Source organism: Phoxinus phoxinus (assembly GCF_949152265.1).
Source record: "Phoxinus phoxinus genome assembly, chromosome: 20".
Classification (NCBI taxonomy): Eukaryota; Metazoa; Chordata; class Actinopteri; order Cypriniformes; family Leuciscidae; genus Phoxinus; species Phoxinus phoxinus.
Window position 1 is genome coordinate 6,461,957 of NC_136895.1, and position 15,845 is coordinate 6,477,801.

At 37.5% G+C, this 15,845-nt stretch overlaps 1 long non-coding RNA gene across 1 annotated transcript; it reads left to right on the plus strand.

Moving 5' to 3' along the window:
- The first annotated feature begins 517 nt into the window (after nucleotides 1-517).
- LOC306988046 lies at nucleotides 518-1,965 on the plus strand. The gene is made up of 3 exons (XR_013795310.1): nucleotides 518-799; nucleotides 1,644-1,787; nucleotides 1,931-1,965. It is a non-coding gene; the product is annotated as an uncharacterized lncRNA (long non-coding RNA).
- The last annotated feature ends 13,880 nt before the right edge of the window (nucleotides 1,966-15,845 follow it).

Below are 15,845 nucleotides of genomic sequence, written 5' to 3' on the forward strand. Positions count from 1 at the left end.
TTTAGAGCTACTTATTGTGCTGTTTATTTTATGTTATACAATGTTTACGTCACATCTAATAGTTCTCAGTTGAAAGATTGTATTTTGCTTTTATTGCTCAAGTATTGGAACACCAATTTGTATCTTGTTTTTGGGAAATGGCAAGCGCTCACCCGACGTCTGTCAGCTCTGGAGCTCTTCTTGCCTGTTTCACTGCACTCTTATCTCTAACGGTGAGGTCATGGTGTTGTGCTTCTCTGAGCTTATCTCTGTCTCTCTGCCTTTGCTCATGAAACTGACCAGCCAGCAAGAGAGACACACATCACTGCACATACATCTCCATTAAATATATCCCACATGCACAAAGAGCCGTGCTTGATACAGTGAGCCGCAGCTCTGGCAGTCGAGCAGTGTTACACAAGATGCTAGCTCATCCTGGCAGTCTTTCAACAGAAATGCTGTTATTAATGTGTAATTACACTGTTATTACATTGTAATAATCATATTAATGCATAATATCGTCGCTGTCGGGCGGAAACCTCGTATGTCCAAATTTGGTCAATTTCTGATTTTTTCACAAATCGATGCAATTGGTCAGTTCCCACGTGGGTCTGTTATTTTTACAAATTATTAACCAATCTAAAGTGTTGAAAATAGCTTGAGAGCAAATCTCGTAACTCCATTGGACACTTCAACTGTCTGAGAAGCCTCGTAACTCCACCTCTTCTTCACTCCGTGGGACTCGGGAGGGAGCTTTGCGGCATTTTGTTTCTTCAAGATTGAAAGTCGCAACGATCTTCATCGAGCAACACATCCTGAGGTAAATGTTCTCAAAACACTGGTTATTCATGATTCAGTTATGAATTTTAATAAATATATATAACAGTTTTATCTCGATCTTGAAGTAATGGTAGTGCTAAACCTAATGTAGCTTATCGTTTCTGAGGATGCTAGCTTTTTCTAGGTTTTCTAGGTTTAGGTCTAGCATTGGACTGTAACGTTATAGCTATCTTGTTGATTGAAATCTTCCATGTTTTTGTTTCTGACGAGGATAATGAATTTAAAGCACAAAAATATCCTGCCGTTGACTTAGTTAGCCTGGTTTTGTCGTCATGTTTGGTGAGATAGCTAACGTGATTTTCGTGGGGCTTAAAGAAAAAAATCTCGACCCCCGCTAGTTCTGGCACTCGTCTGAGGAACAACATAATAACGTTAATTTAATGTACTATGTCAGGATTGTAGCTTTCAATGTCAAGGCATGCCGTCATGTTCAACAAGTAGCTGCCTTTGCCGTCATATTCTTCACTTTAAGCAAGCTATCTGCAAAAAATGCTTTTCTTCTATTTTTGTCTTGTTTCCAGTCCAAATATCTAAAAAATTATTAAATCAAGATGCATTACTAGATGAGTAAAATACTATAAGATATTATGTCCTGTTTTCCGGGGGAATTAATCAAAATGAATATCCTTGGAATATCTGTGTTTGTGTTTGGCATCTTGAATTAATCATTTTTGATTTGGTATTTGGACTGGAAACAAGACAAAATACTAAGTAAGAAAAGCATTTTTTGCAGTGTGGCTTCTTGCTTCGTTTTCATACGTAAACATGCCGTATAACTTAGGGAAAGTTGATCATTTGACCTTTATTCATTTTATGTTTTGCAGCAACCATGTCTGTGTCCTTAGAGGAACTATGCAAGATGGTCAATGTGCCATATGATCAGGCAAGGGCCCTAATAGAGAGTGAGAGCTCTGATGGAGAGAGTGTAGAGAGAGAGGAAGAGATGGAGGACACAGTGATACATGCTGGTATAGTTATTTTCTATAATAATCATGAGAGATAATCATGATTTTACATACCAAAATGGATGAGTTTCATGCAAATGGATTTCACAACAATAGACATTTGTTAAAAAAATGATTCACACTAATTGTATCTTGTGTTTGAAAAGATTTATCTGGTGGTCTGGAGGTAGCGGAGGCCTCAAAGGTAGGTTAGATGCTTTTCTACAATTTCTCATTAAATTAGATAAGGTTCTTCTACTATAGCCCTCACTGTTGACAGTTTATAAAGATGCAACTCATTCATGCATGTTTGGTTTGTGTGTGTATTTTAAAGTTTTCCATGGTGGAAATGAAGAGGATGCAGAGAATTCGTGCTCAAATGCTGAGGAAGACGCACCTCCAAGGAAAAGACTGAGAGCTGAAAACACCTGGAAGAAAGTCATCAACATTTTTTGAAGCATCGAAAATACATTTTTGGTCCAAAAATAACAAAATCTATTACTTTATTCAGCATTGTATTCTTTTCCGATTAAAGGGATACTCTACCGTTTTTTCATATTAAACTATGTTATTCCCTTAACTAAGACGAGTTGATACATACCTCTCTCGTCTCAGTGCGTGCACTTAATTGCTCTGGCGCGCCGCGAAACTTTGATAGCACAGTTCATTCAATAGGGGCCAAGCAGAGAAGCTACCAAACACCTCCACGTTTTCCCTATTTAAACAGTTACTCGAGTAGTGTAATTCGACCTAGGACGGTGACGCAAAACAAAACGTTGTGCTTTTTTAAGCGTGTAAAGTGGATAACTATATTGTATGGCGGAATACCATAGCAAATGCTTGGGAGCACTTCGACTTGGCGCAGTAATATCTTCTGGGAGAGTGAGCGGAGGCCGGTGAGAGGATTTTTCACGAGTGAAGATATTACTGCGCCAAGTCGAAGTGCTCCCAAGCATTTGCTATGGTATTCCGCCATACAATATAGTTATCCACAATCTTCGCAAACATGTAAATATAGCAATAGCAAAATACAAACAATGTAGAATAGCTTGAATATAGCGTGCGTCTCCCTCAGACTGTAAACGAAGCTTGAGCGCACCAGATAACACGTCAGCAGCGTCTTACGTCAGCAGCGCCACTGCAGAGTCATGACGCGGATTGACAACAGACCCAGAAGAGAATACAAAGCTGAATAAAGTCGTATTTTTGGACCAAAATGTATTTTCGATGCTTCAAAAAACTAACCCACTGATGTCACATGGACTACTTTGATGATGTCGTTATTACCTTTCTGGACATAGACAGTATACCGTGCATACATTTTCAATGGAGGGACAGAAATCTCTCGGACTAAATCTAAAATATCTTAAACTGTGTTCCGAAGATGAACGGAGGTCTTACGGGCTTGGGACGACATGAGGGCGAGTCATTAATGACATCATTTTCATTTTTGGGTGAACTAACCCTTTAAGAACACAAACTACAACTTTCTTGAGACACAGCCTTAGATGAACTGAAGATATTAACCCTCTCAAGATCTGATTAAACTACTCCACAAACAGCATTACCAGCTTCACTTATTACTAACATTACACTAACCTTTAAATAACATTCTAGTAACAGTAAGCAAACTGGACATTTTTATGTTCTTGGAATGTTAGAAGTCAATGTTCCTAGAATGTTGAAATGAAAATTAAGTTGAAAGAAAATGTATAACGGAACATTATACCTTTTAAACAAGTTCCTGTAACGTCACGAAAACTGGACATTTTTCACGTTCCCAGAACCAACACTGAATATTTGGAGAACGTTCTTATGACAAAAGACTGTTAGTTGGGAATACACTCAGTAGTAAAGCAAGCCTTAAAGGGATAGTTCACTTCTAAATTAAAATTCTGTCATCATTTTCTCACCCTCAAGTTGTTTCAGATCTGTATGAATGTCTTTCTTCTGCTGATCACAAAGGAAGATATTTTGAAGAATATCAGTAACCAAACAGTTAACTGAAGCCATTGACTTCCATAGTAGGAAAAAAATAAATACTGTGGAAGTCAATGGCTCCAGTTAACTGTTTGGTGTTACTGACATTCTTCAAAATATATTTTTAATACAACCCTGCCATAGCCTCTGTTCTCACTGAAGCACCACCCTATTTATTTACCCTTGTCCAATAAACATACCTTCTTCTGTCAACCATTTCTTTTCAATGAACCGCTTAGTTTAAAAATTGTTCAGCGCCTTTAATACTTGAATTCAGTTATTGAATTATTTTAAATATCTACTTATTACTAGGCTTATTATACATGTGCATTGAAGTTTTAAAATGTATCTAATATAATACTTGAATGTTTTGGATACCATCATTAAATTATTGTTTTTTATTATTATTTTACTGACTCAAAGTTCAGCTGTTTGGCCTACTTATAGACGATTTCTCTCTTGGCACTGTGCATGTAAAATACCCTAAGTAGCAAGGTTTGTATTTATGGTAGAAAAAAGGGCTGTCTACTAGTAAGCCTATCTAAACTCTGTCTGTTTTTTAGACAATAACGAGTGGAAATAGTTAGGTTAGATACATTTGAGTAGGCCTGTTTTGTTAAAAATCGATAGCTGTAATGCTTCGGTGCAGAAGGAAGCCTGTGAGCCATGAAGGTAAGTTTGCGTGCATATTAGGCTAATGTCCGCCTATTAGTCAGCCTAGTCAGCTCATCGTTTTTTGTATTGCATCACTTAAATCTCTTAAACCTTTAAAATAGAGTTAAGAAAGATGTATTGTATATAACCACAATCATTAGCTTTAATTAGCTCCTAAAGCCTGGTCTCTTGTCAAAACACTGCTGGCAGCAGCGACGTCTGTGTCCGTACCATTATCAATGACAGCGTAATCTCGTATCTCCCTGCTCTGAAGTCACAAATCTCGTATCTCCGATTAAACATGATTTTGGGGAAATGTTGTGTTAATGTTAGTACACAACATTATACGATAGCAATATAAGGTATAATACCAACTTTAACGATACAATGTTTAATAACTGAAAAAATATGCCGTTTTTTCAATTTCCTGAAAAATAATGGTTTTGGAGATACGAGGATTCCGCCCGACAGCGACGATATGTTGGATATAGTCACTGTAAAGTAAAGTATTACCCAGTTTCCGGCAGCAGGAACTCTTTCAGAGGACACTTTGCCCTTGGGTTAAATGCATGTGGCATGAAGACTATGTATGTATCAGATAACTTCAATGTGGCGGCACGCTTATCTCTTCAATCAAATGAGCCCACATGCAGCCTTTGTTCCACAGCTGATTGTACAATATTTAACCAATGTAAATACAAAAGGATAATCTTTGTAAATATCCCTGATGTCAGTATCATATAATGTTTCCAATGTAATATCCCATAAGCCCTGGTGTAAATGGCTTCACAAGAATGTCGATTCTGTCATGATAGAAGTTCAATCTCTTAAAGGAATAGTTCACCCAAAATGTTATGTTACAAAATGGAGGAATAACCATATTTAATATTTAATTATTGATAATAATAATAATAACAACAACAACAACAACAACAAAAATAAGCATCTGAACTAATGTTACAATATTTGTATCATTGTTGTTATTGATAATAATAATAAATATGGAATTTAAAATTAGAAAAAAAATATTATTATTATAAAAAGTTAAGAAAGTGTGCTTATGCCACATCACAGATTTTCAGAGTGAGAATTCATACCAGAAGTTCGTGTCAAGATCACGCTAAATATGCTCACCTCTCGTATAAACATTTATAGCTCTGGTCCAGACGGTGATTAACATTTTTATAGGACACTGACTGATGTATCAAGTGATCTCAAATCTAAAACGCGGCTTGCTGGGTCTTCCTGTTCCCAATGCATCTGGCCCAGTCTGGCCCAGTCACGAGCCCATCTGCCAGCAGTCATTCACAGCGCTTCTGGGAGCTGCTCTACTCCGACGATTCTCAGTTTGTGTCTGCCGTCTCCTCTCGCTGGCATTGCATGGCTGTTGCTGTATTAGCAGTGACATGGCATTATTCTTACATCATTCACACCGCTCCTTCATGAATTCCCTGACTTCACGATCTTGTTTCCAGCACGAATGTAGACGTGCTTCTCCTGTAGGTGAACACAAATAATTCAGAGGGACAGGCTTCTTTTTCTGGACACAATGAATCCACTGGTGCCAGGCCGGAGATCCAGACTAGATGTCATTTTGAAACACCTCACTGTCGGTTTTATATGTCGTCATTCTTTCTTTTGCTGAATAAATGAAAAGGTTTTTCGTTATCTTTTGCACACAGCAAGTTCAGGAAGAGGGTATACACTGTTTAATCGGTTCACCCCAAAATTAAATCATTTACACACTAATCTCATATGACAAAGCACTTTATTTTATTGACACAAATGCACTTACAGTGTACCTCAAAACGTAAACACATACTTTGGGTCTTTAGTGACCCAGGACGTCATTCACTACCCTCCTCCTCATTCATTTTTTAAAGTTAGACATCAACCTTCTTAGTATTCCTCAATCAATTCAATATAACAAGAAGAAAAAAATATATATATATGAATGCCTGCTTTCCCATATATTTTTTGTGTGAAATTTGTATAATATTTAGTTAAACAAACCAAGGTGTGTAACAGTGTAAGTATATGTTATGCACAACACTAATTGAATATTTGATAACTGAATAAGTGCAATTTAACTTTATTCATCAAGGTGCCAATGTCTGACACACAATGATAAAGTGACGTTTCACTCATAATCACAGCAGGCAGAAAACAAAATAATAGGAAATACCATCAGCAAAACTTAGGCTTTGACTTAAACAATAGTTCCAAAAAGGACAACAACGCCATACAAGTGCAATTGGAGATGTGAACTTTATTAAATACGTTTTCCCGAAGCCATGTTAAGGCCTGTTCACACCAAGGACGATAACTAACGATAACAATAAATTATAGTTCTAAAAATAGTTCTAAATATAAAAGAATAGCAGGGTCCATGGTTACACTTTATTTTAAGGTGACACTGTTATATTGTATTTACTCAAATAAGTACTGAGTAATATTAATTAACTACATGTTTACTATAGAGTTATGGTTAGGGTATGGTTTAGGGATATTGTAATTATGCATAATTTACTGTTATTATAATAAGTACATGTAGTAATGTGTAACTACGTCACCTTAAAATAAAGTGTTACAGAGTCTTCAACTATAACAATAACAGCACAGAGAAACAATAGTGTTGGAATCACTTTCAGAACGACAAAAACACTGACAGCCAATCAGAATCAATCCTGATTTTCAGAGGCTGAGCATTGAAAGCGTCAGATGAAAAAACTGCAGAACTTGCTTATAATAAACAGAATGATATCGTCCATCGTTGTGGACGCCAATGGAGTTATCATTATAGTTATCATTCTTGGTGTGAACGGACCTTTATAGAGTTTTAAACCCAAATATAATAAAAATGTGGCACATCTAAGTTTTAACCTCTTTGACACCAAACCAGTGAATAAATACATGCAATGTAATGCGTCAAATTGCAATGGTGAAGAGGAAGTGAATTTGGGAGCCATGCTACACTGTAAACCCGAATAAGTTGGCAAAACTCGATTGCCTCAAATTTTTTAAGTTACGAAATTCAAAGTTTAAGTAATCAGAACTAGCAGATTTTTATTTTGTAGCTACTTATACATTTTAATTGTTCTTTACTTGAAATGTTTGAGTACACTAATTCATACAATTAACTTAAAACTCCATGTAATCTCATTGTGAACACTTTTATTAGTATAAACTTAGCTAGCTTTAACAAGCTAATCCGCTAACATGCTAATTTGTTATCATATTAGCAATAGTATGCAATACAGAAGCGCTTGCTGTATGAGTGCAACAATATGATGGTATTATTTGCTCTCACATCAATCTCATGCACCACTTGTCACCATGATGGTAACTATCCTAAAACCAACATTAACAGAAATTCTTCTAAATTAGCAAAACAAAACATTAATCACTACTAAATCTCATTATATTACACTTAACTTTAGCATTTACTCTCCCTTTCGAGTGCCATCGGCAAAGCATGCTGGGAAATAGACATCCCAGCCGTTTCAGTGAAACTTAAGTTCGTTTAAATTAAAATAAATAATTAAATAAAACTCAAAACAATGAATCAGTTTACTTAAAATATATCAGTTCTGTGAACTTGAAAGAAAAAGAAAGTGCTAAATACTCATAAAAGTTCATTTGACTGAACTGATTAGTTTCATTTAAGTTTGTCCTACTCAAACTATTAATTATTTTGAGAGTTAGGGTTTACAGTGATACCGTGGAAGATTTAACATTCTTCAGAAAGTCATACAGGTTTGTGATGAGTTATACAGTTATTCTTGAACCTGTGATGAAGATCAGTAAAACGCTCTATTTGATTATTACGCTATAAAGCAATACCAATGCAGTAAAAATGAGTCAGACTTTGTAAAAGTCCAGCTCAAGTTCATCCCATTGGGGGTCGCTCACCTGCGTTGGTCTTTATCTCTTCTGTTTGCATCCTACGGCTCTTGGCCTCCACAGGAATTGGAGAAACATTGCATTGACATCAGACATATATTTCCACTCCTGACAAATCCATCTGACTAATAGGCCTTCGCCTGTGGGGAGTTTATATGCTATGTGGAAAACACCACCTTGTCAATGCATCTGTGTATTACTGTCAATGACCTCTTTCTCGAGAGATGGGTGTCGTTGTTCATAAAGAGCTGGGAGATGACATTTACATATTATTGAACAATACGCATATACGAAATATGTTGAGCTGGCTGGGCTTGGGGGCGGACCTTTATGGTTATTCAGTCATTTATTTTTTAATGGATGGTTTTGTGCGAATCAGATCCTGCAAATTTGTCAAAGCGTAAAACAGTTATGTTTTCTCATGAACTCGGGTTATGTTATTCATAAACAAAACCACATCTATACATTTTCATAGCTGCAAAACGAATTGAGTAATTATTTTCAGTTTATGATTTAAAACCAACAATTTTTTTTAAGTAATATTGTAAGTTTGTAAGACCAACAGATGGATGGATGGATGGATGGATGGATGGATGGATGGATGGATGGATGGATGGATGGATGGATGGATAGATAAATAAATAAATGTATTTAAAACACCATTCAGAGTTAAAGCAAACAAAACCAAAATAAATAAATAAATCTGAAATTGTACAGGCATTTAAATATTTAAATAAACAAATTCTGAACTAAATCTAAAATCTAAACAAAACGTTTAAATATTATATAATTACACAGTAATTACCTTGTTACTACACACATGATGATTGCATCTACAGTAATGACTCAAATTAAATTAAATTAAGCATTAAAGCATTAAATTCATCTCTGAGTGTTTATAAGCTCGTATGAATTAGGATTCATCTCCGATTACTCAGATAAAGAGATTGGACATTGTGACACACTCACACACAGTCGCGAGATTCACAAGTTCCACTGGAAACTGGACACAAGCGGAGTGTGAAGGTTAATTGGTAAGATTATACGAACAGGTGTGTGTTCAATCTAGGGCTGAAACACACCTGTAAAGGTCTTAGTCGTCATTATATGCGCTCATACATATGAAACGGCAACATAAGGAGCACAGCACGGCACAACACACACCGACCCAGCTATATTAACTATCATCTATGTGTCTTTAATAATAAACTGAGATGTTTTTTGTGTCTTTAGGGTTCTAATGTTTTTCACACACACATTTTTTTGGCCAAATAAACTAAAATGTGTGGCTAAATTAACTGGTTTATTTTATATAGAAAAATATTGCTAATATGATTGAATCTTCATCAGGTTACGTTACACCAATGAAAGTCATTTTTAAGGGTCAGATAAGGTAAAAGGTAAAAGAAGAAAAGACTCAAAAATACTTATTTTAGAAATAGATAATTAAACTCAACATGAAATCAAAATGTTGCCTTTCTGCAATGTGTCTTCAGTGTTTTTGACATGAAGTGCCATATTTTATTTTTCTTGTTCATGTAAGTGTCACACACTTATTCTGCAGAGATCCTCGTTTTTAAATATTGCTCGCGGTCATCTCATTTATACACACTATTATTCTGGCTGAAGACACACACACACACACACACACACACACACACACACACACACACACACACACACACACACACACACACACACACACACACACACACACACACACACACACACACACACACACACACACACACGTTTTAACTTGTGTGACAGTTCACTAGTCCAGTGGCTTTAGCGGTTTATGTTTTTACACTTCACGGTTCAAGCCGGAGAGTTTGGCTTCTCTACAGCTCATAACTATATTAATGCATGACTTTGAGGAAATATTCCTGCAAGAGTAGATTGGTATACATGAGCGAGGGAATTCAACATTTCCCCAAACAAGTCTGTAACCTAAAACTGTTTTTTTCATGTGGCATTTTATTGAAATGAACAACATTAGAATCAATCTGATTACAGTTGGTTAACGAAAGAAAATATTATTGACAAAAATTAAAATAATAATAAAAAATATTGACAATATTGATCAATTTGATAGATAATATTATACTGTTGATTTCAAGCCATGTGTCTGACAAAAATTTTAATAAATATAAGAATAAACAACATGAATTTTGTCGTAAATATAATAGGCCCAATTTCCCAAAATTCAGTTCTCAAAACAATGACATGTTTCTCAAAACCGTTTAACACACTTCACCTGTTTTTACACACGTTCAAATTGTCTCTGTTTTCTGCAAAATTCTACACAAAAATGTTCTTATTTTAACCATGTTCTCGTTCAAAAAACACAAACACAATATAACGATCTCAAGTGTCACACTGAACTCAAATAGCACACATTTATCCATGTGTAAACATTACGTAGCAAAACTGATGACTCATCAATCAGAATCTCAGGAAATTGTAATTAGGGCCACGGGTGATTATGTGCTGTGGAAAATGAATCCTAGCGGTGGGAGAAAAAGGAGGAGGAGGGGAAAAGAAAAATGAAGGGGACGAGGAAGACATTTGTACAAAGCACTAGTTGACCATGCTCTTGTGCAGGAATGATCATGAGTGAAGTTGGTCTACAGGCTCATCTACTAGGTTTTATACTTACTGTTAGTATATATATATATATATATAGTATAATTACAGTACACAGTAGCAGTACTGTAGATGGGAGAACTTTCACTATTCTACAGGTGAAACTCGAAAAATGTGAATATCGTGCAAAAGTTCATTTATTTCAGTAACTAATATATTTTATAGACTCATTACATGCAAAGTGAGATATGTCAAACCTTTATTTGTTATAATTTTGGTTATTATGGCTTACAGTGATCAAACATAAAACAAAAGGTAAGAAACACAAAACAAGAACATCGACTTGAAACATTCATTCCTAGACAACCACACAGGGCAAACACGAGGGCTTAAATACACAAGACTAACGACAAGACAAGGGACACCGGTGAACAATTAAACAATCAACCAATGACCACATGACACAACAGACAAGGGAACACAAGGCAGGATCACATGACTAAAACAGGGGATCACATGACAGACCAGAACAAGAAACAAAACCAAAACCGTGACATAGGCCTTAATCAGGTCCCTACTGCCCCTCCCCAAAATTTTATTGGGACAAAACTCTGGAACAGCGGTGGCCATCTCGGGCGAGACTCTGGAACGGCGGCGGCCATCTTGTCCACGGCCTCAGGCAGTGCGGCGGTGGCCATCTTGTCCGAAGAAACAGGCGTGGAGACGGCCATCTTGTCCGAAGATGAACTCTCAGGGGCGGCTGCCAACTTGGGCGAGAGCTCGTTAGCTGGAGCCAATGTGTGCGCTGCCCACACACACAAAATAGCTGTGGCGGCTATCATGACAGCTTTATAACCCGGAACTGTCTCAGGAGCAGCGGCCATCTTATCCGGAGTCTCTGGCTAGGCAGAAGTGATGTGAACGGTCTCTGGCTCGGCAGACGTGACGTGAACAGTCTCTGGCTCGGCAGACGTGACGTGAACAGTCTCTGGCTCGGCCATGGCGGGATGAGGGTCTGGTGTGACTGCGCTGGTGAGCGGTGTTAGCACTGGAGTTGCCAACACTAGAGAGGGCATGACGTGAAGTGGCTCAGGTTTAGAGGATAACGTGGGCTTGCAAGGCTCCTCATCTGTAAAGCCCACAGTAAATGATGAGCCGCTCAGTAAAAGGGCCACGTCAATATATTTGACTAGAGTCCAGTGAGGGGTATTTGTCAGTCATGAGGTAGTTAAGAAGGTCATTCAGTCCATGACAAAAAATGTCCTTCAAGACAGCATCATTAAAGTCCACCCCATGGCAAAGCTCACTAAACTCTTTAACATAATCCTCAATCGGACGGTTACCTTGGCGGAGGCGGAAGAGACAAACTGCTGGATCCATGTCAGGCTAAGTCTTCTGTTACAAACTGGTCTTAGACAAGAGGGTTGAGGATCCAAATGCAGTTTATTTAAAGGGTTGTCCAGAATCGCAATCCAAATCCAGGCAAGGGTCATACACAAGCAAACAATGGCAGTAAAGGGCTGAGGCAGAGAGAGAAATCCAAGGGAACAGGCAGAGAATCAAGAAAAACAGGAGAAACAGACAGAACGCTCAGAACTGCAGTGAAACACTAAACAAGACTTAGCAATGAGTGTGAAAACCAGGCTTATGTAGGGTGAGTTAAACAAGATAATGAGACACAGGTGAATGTGATAATGAGTGCTGATGAGTCCGGGCAGAGAATTATGGGAGATGTAGTTTGTGGGGGAATAGCAATAGTCTGATGTGGAGCGCCCTCTGGTGGCTCTCAAGGGCACTCCAGCTGGTGTTCAATACAGATTATGAAAACCCCAAATTCAAAATTAGAATATTGTGAAAATGTTTTCATAAGCTGTAAGGCATAATCATCAAAATTAAAACAAATAAATGCTTGAAATATCTCACTTTGCATGTAATGAGTCTATAATATATATATATGTTTCACCTTTTAAGTTGAATTACTGAAACAAATGAACTTTTGCACGATATTCAAAGTTTTCGAGTTTCACCTGTTCAGTAAATACTGTAGCACATCTTGTACACCCTCAAAATCATAATTGTCAAAGTGATTTGTAGCCAAGCACTTCTTACATTTAGTGTTTTTACTGAACTGGGAGATGACTACCTAGGGGAGGGAGAGAAAGACTAAGAAGTTATAATATGGCAAATATGGTCATTATCAGTACTGTAATGCAATTTGGCAGAGAGGATACCCTACTGTAATTGACAGTATACTCTATTGCATATCAAGTTCATATTCAATTATTTGGTATTTCAACTTTTCTTATCTAGTGTTTTTTTTAAATCTACTGCAAGATGTCTTACAGTAGTGTAATGAAAATAAACTTTCCTTAAAGATTATTGTTGAATCTCACTGTTTCTGCACCCCTCTATTAATGCTGTACTGTAATAGACATTCCTGTATGGCCTGACCCAGACCTGAGACGAGATGATGAAAGCATTGATGCTGATGCTGTTGCTCAGTAACTTGTGCATTTGCTGCGTTTGGAAATGAAGCTTTTGAAAACGTAAGTATTTTACTGTGTATGAACTCTTCCTGACATGTTTTGTCAGTGTGACATTTCAAAGGTCAGGTATTTGTCCAGAACAGCATGTAGAGGAGTATTGCTGGATCCACTTATGTAAGAGGTATTTATTACGGTACTGTTTTGCATTTCTTTTGTCAGGGTTGTCCCTGAAAGAGTTATCAGTCAGTGCTGTGATTTCACATTATTTCTCTGAAAACCTATTGTAAAGAGTATGGTAGGAATGTTTTGAATTAATCCCTCCAGTGTGTAACAAACATGTAGTCTGTGTTTTTGACAGATTGTGTGTATTGTCTGAGGGAAAAGTTCAAATTGACCTATTGGTAAGCCCCTCCCCTTGAACGCTGATGAGCCAATGTCAACAGTGCGTTTCAAACGTGTGATAATATTTGCGCGAAAACCGACCGTAATCTGGTTCCCTAAGGATTCGACCCCAATCCCAATGAAGATGAAAACGTTCATTTTCTGCTTGTCCTACTCTCATTAAGTTACAATTAAAGTCAGTGAGTCCGAGCTAACTTACAAACCTAAATAGCTAACTGTGCTCACGTCATGTACAGTAAGTCAAAAACACCCGATGGCTCAAAAACAGCCGCCTGTGATCGTGAAGACACTAACATGAGGCTGCTCCCGCTTGCATTGTGATCTACCCTCGCTTCCATATTACCCGTGTTACATTAATATGTATTTAAAAATCTTTTATATAACCCTGCATGGCATATTTAAGTCCTACTTGAATGCTCCTCGACGAGAGGTGTTCCTTCTGTGTCAAAAATCTAATAAAAAACATCTTGGTACAAGGTTTTTACACGGACGGCTGTCATTGTAAGACAGTTAGCATTAGCAAGCTACTCCGTTTGTTTGTCCGAGATAGCGACAGTAACTAAGGGGGGCGGGGCTTACCGATAGGTCAATTGGGATTCAGAAGTTAGCTGTTTTTACAGTTGGGTGTGAGTTTTTAAAATTGGGTGTGAGGATTTGAGAAAATGATGAGTTGTTCCTAGAATTGACCTTTCGCAGGGAGCTTGATTGACAGGTGATCTGACCAATCATACTTCGCCATCCGCCATTTAGTCCGACAAAGCAGTCAGGAGAGTTAGTAGATTAACATGGGAGGATCTGAACTTGAAGGCGACACAGCGATCTGTCACACACATTAAAGAGCCACAAAACGGTATTTATTGTTTACATTTCTTTAAAAAAATGACCCAATTTGAAAGGTGAGACTTTGTTTAATAGGTTTAGTTACCGAAAGGTAACCTGGTCTGTCCTGTCTGTCAGCGCGTTGTCAGTCTCCTCTCTGCTCCACGATGTATTTTCACTGCGTGAGAACATTGTGTGGCGTGATAGCGGTGTAGCTTGTCGGACATAGCGACAGTAACTAAGGGGGGTGAGTCTTTGCGAACAGTCAATTGTGTCTAAGACACAATTGAAAAAAAATGTAAAATATGTAAATTATAGTTATATATGAAATTTCAATGAACTTAACTAACCTTAGTAGAAAGAGAGAGAGAGAGAGAGAGAGAGAGAGAGAGAGAGAGAGAGAGAGAGAAAATATGTGGTTGCTGAAAAAAATATGTGGTTGCTGTGGTTGCTCTTTGTTGTCTGAGGATGCACTGCAGTTGTCACGGTAACTCTACTCTCTCAACTGCCACCCAGAATTCGGAAAATGCAACTAAACTGTTCAACTCATTATAATTCACTAAAGTAATATAAAACGTATATATACATATGTAAACAGAAATAGACACATGTAGGTAAAAAAAAGAAAGAAAAAAGAATATATACAATATTTTTAGATTTTTGTGACCAACTATATGTTTGATTTAAATCAAATCTGCTCTTTAAAGATCCTCAGCTCTCGTCTTCTTGGCTGAAACGTGACAATAATGAATCATAAGTACTTACTTTACTTAAAATCTACCTTCATTATATATTATAGTTTACCCTTGACAGAATGTGTCATATTATTTAAAAAACATGAAAATGTGGCATTTTACCTTTACCGCGTTGTCTTCACCATGTGACCCTCAGTCCCACATACTGTACATTACATGAAGCATGCATTACACAAGCGATTGTCAATGTTTAACAATAAGTTACATTCATTTGTGTCTCGTCACCACTCTTCCAGACATTACTCTCCTTCTGTCTTGTGTGGTTTTCCATTTTCCAGGCTCTGCCATCTCAGTGATCCCCAGCGCACTGAACCGCAGCGAGCAGTGATTGAAGCAGTTGATCCAGATTGCTGCCAACAAGGTCAAAGTCAAATCCCAGGTAGGGCCAAACTGAAGATATATCAGTATCGTGCTCCTGAAAAATCTGCTAGCATCCAGGATCCCAGCAGGGAATAGTTTCTGCCATCAGTGCAGTCATTTGAACGGAGTCTTTGAAT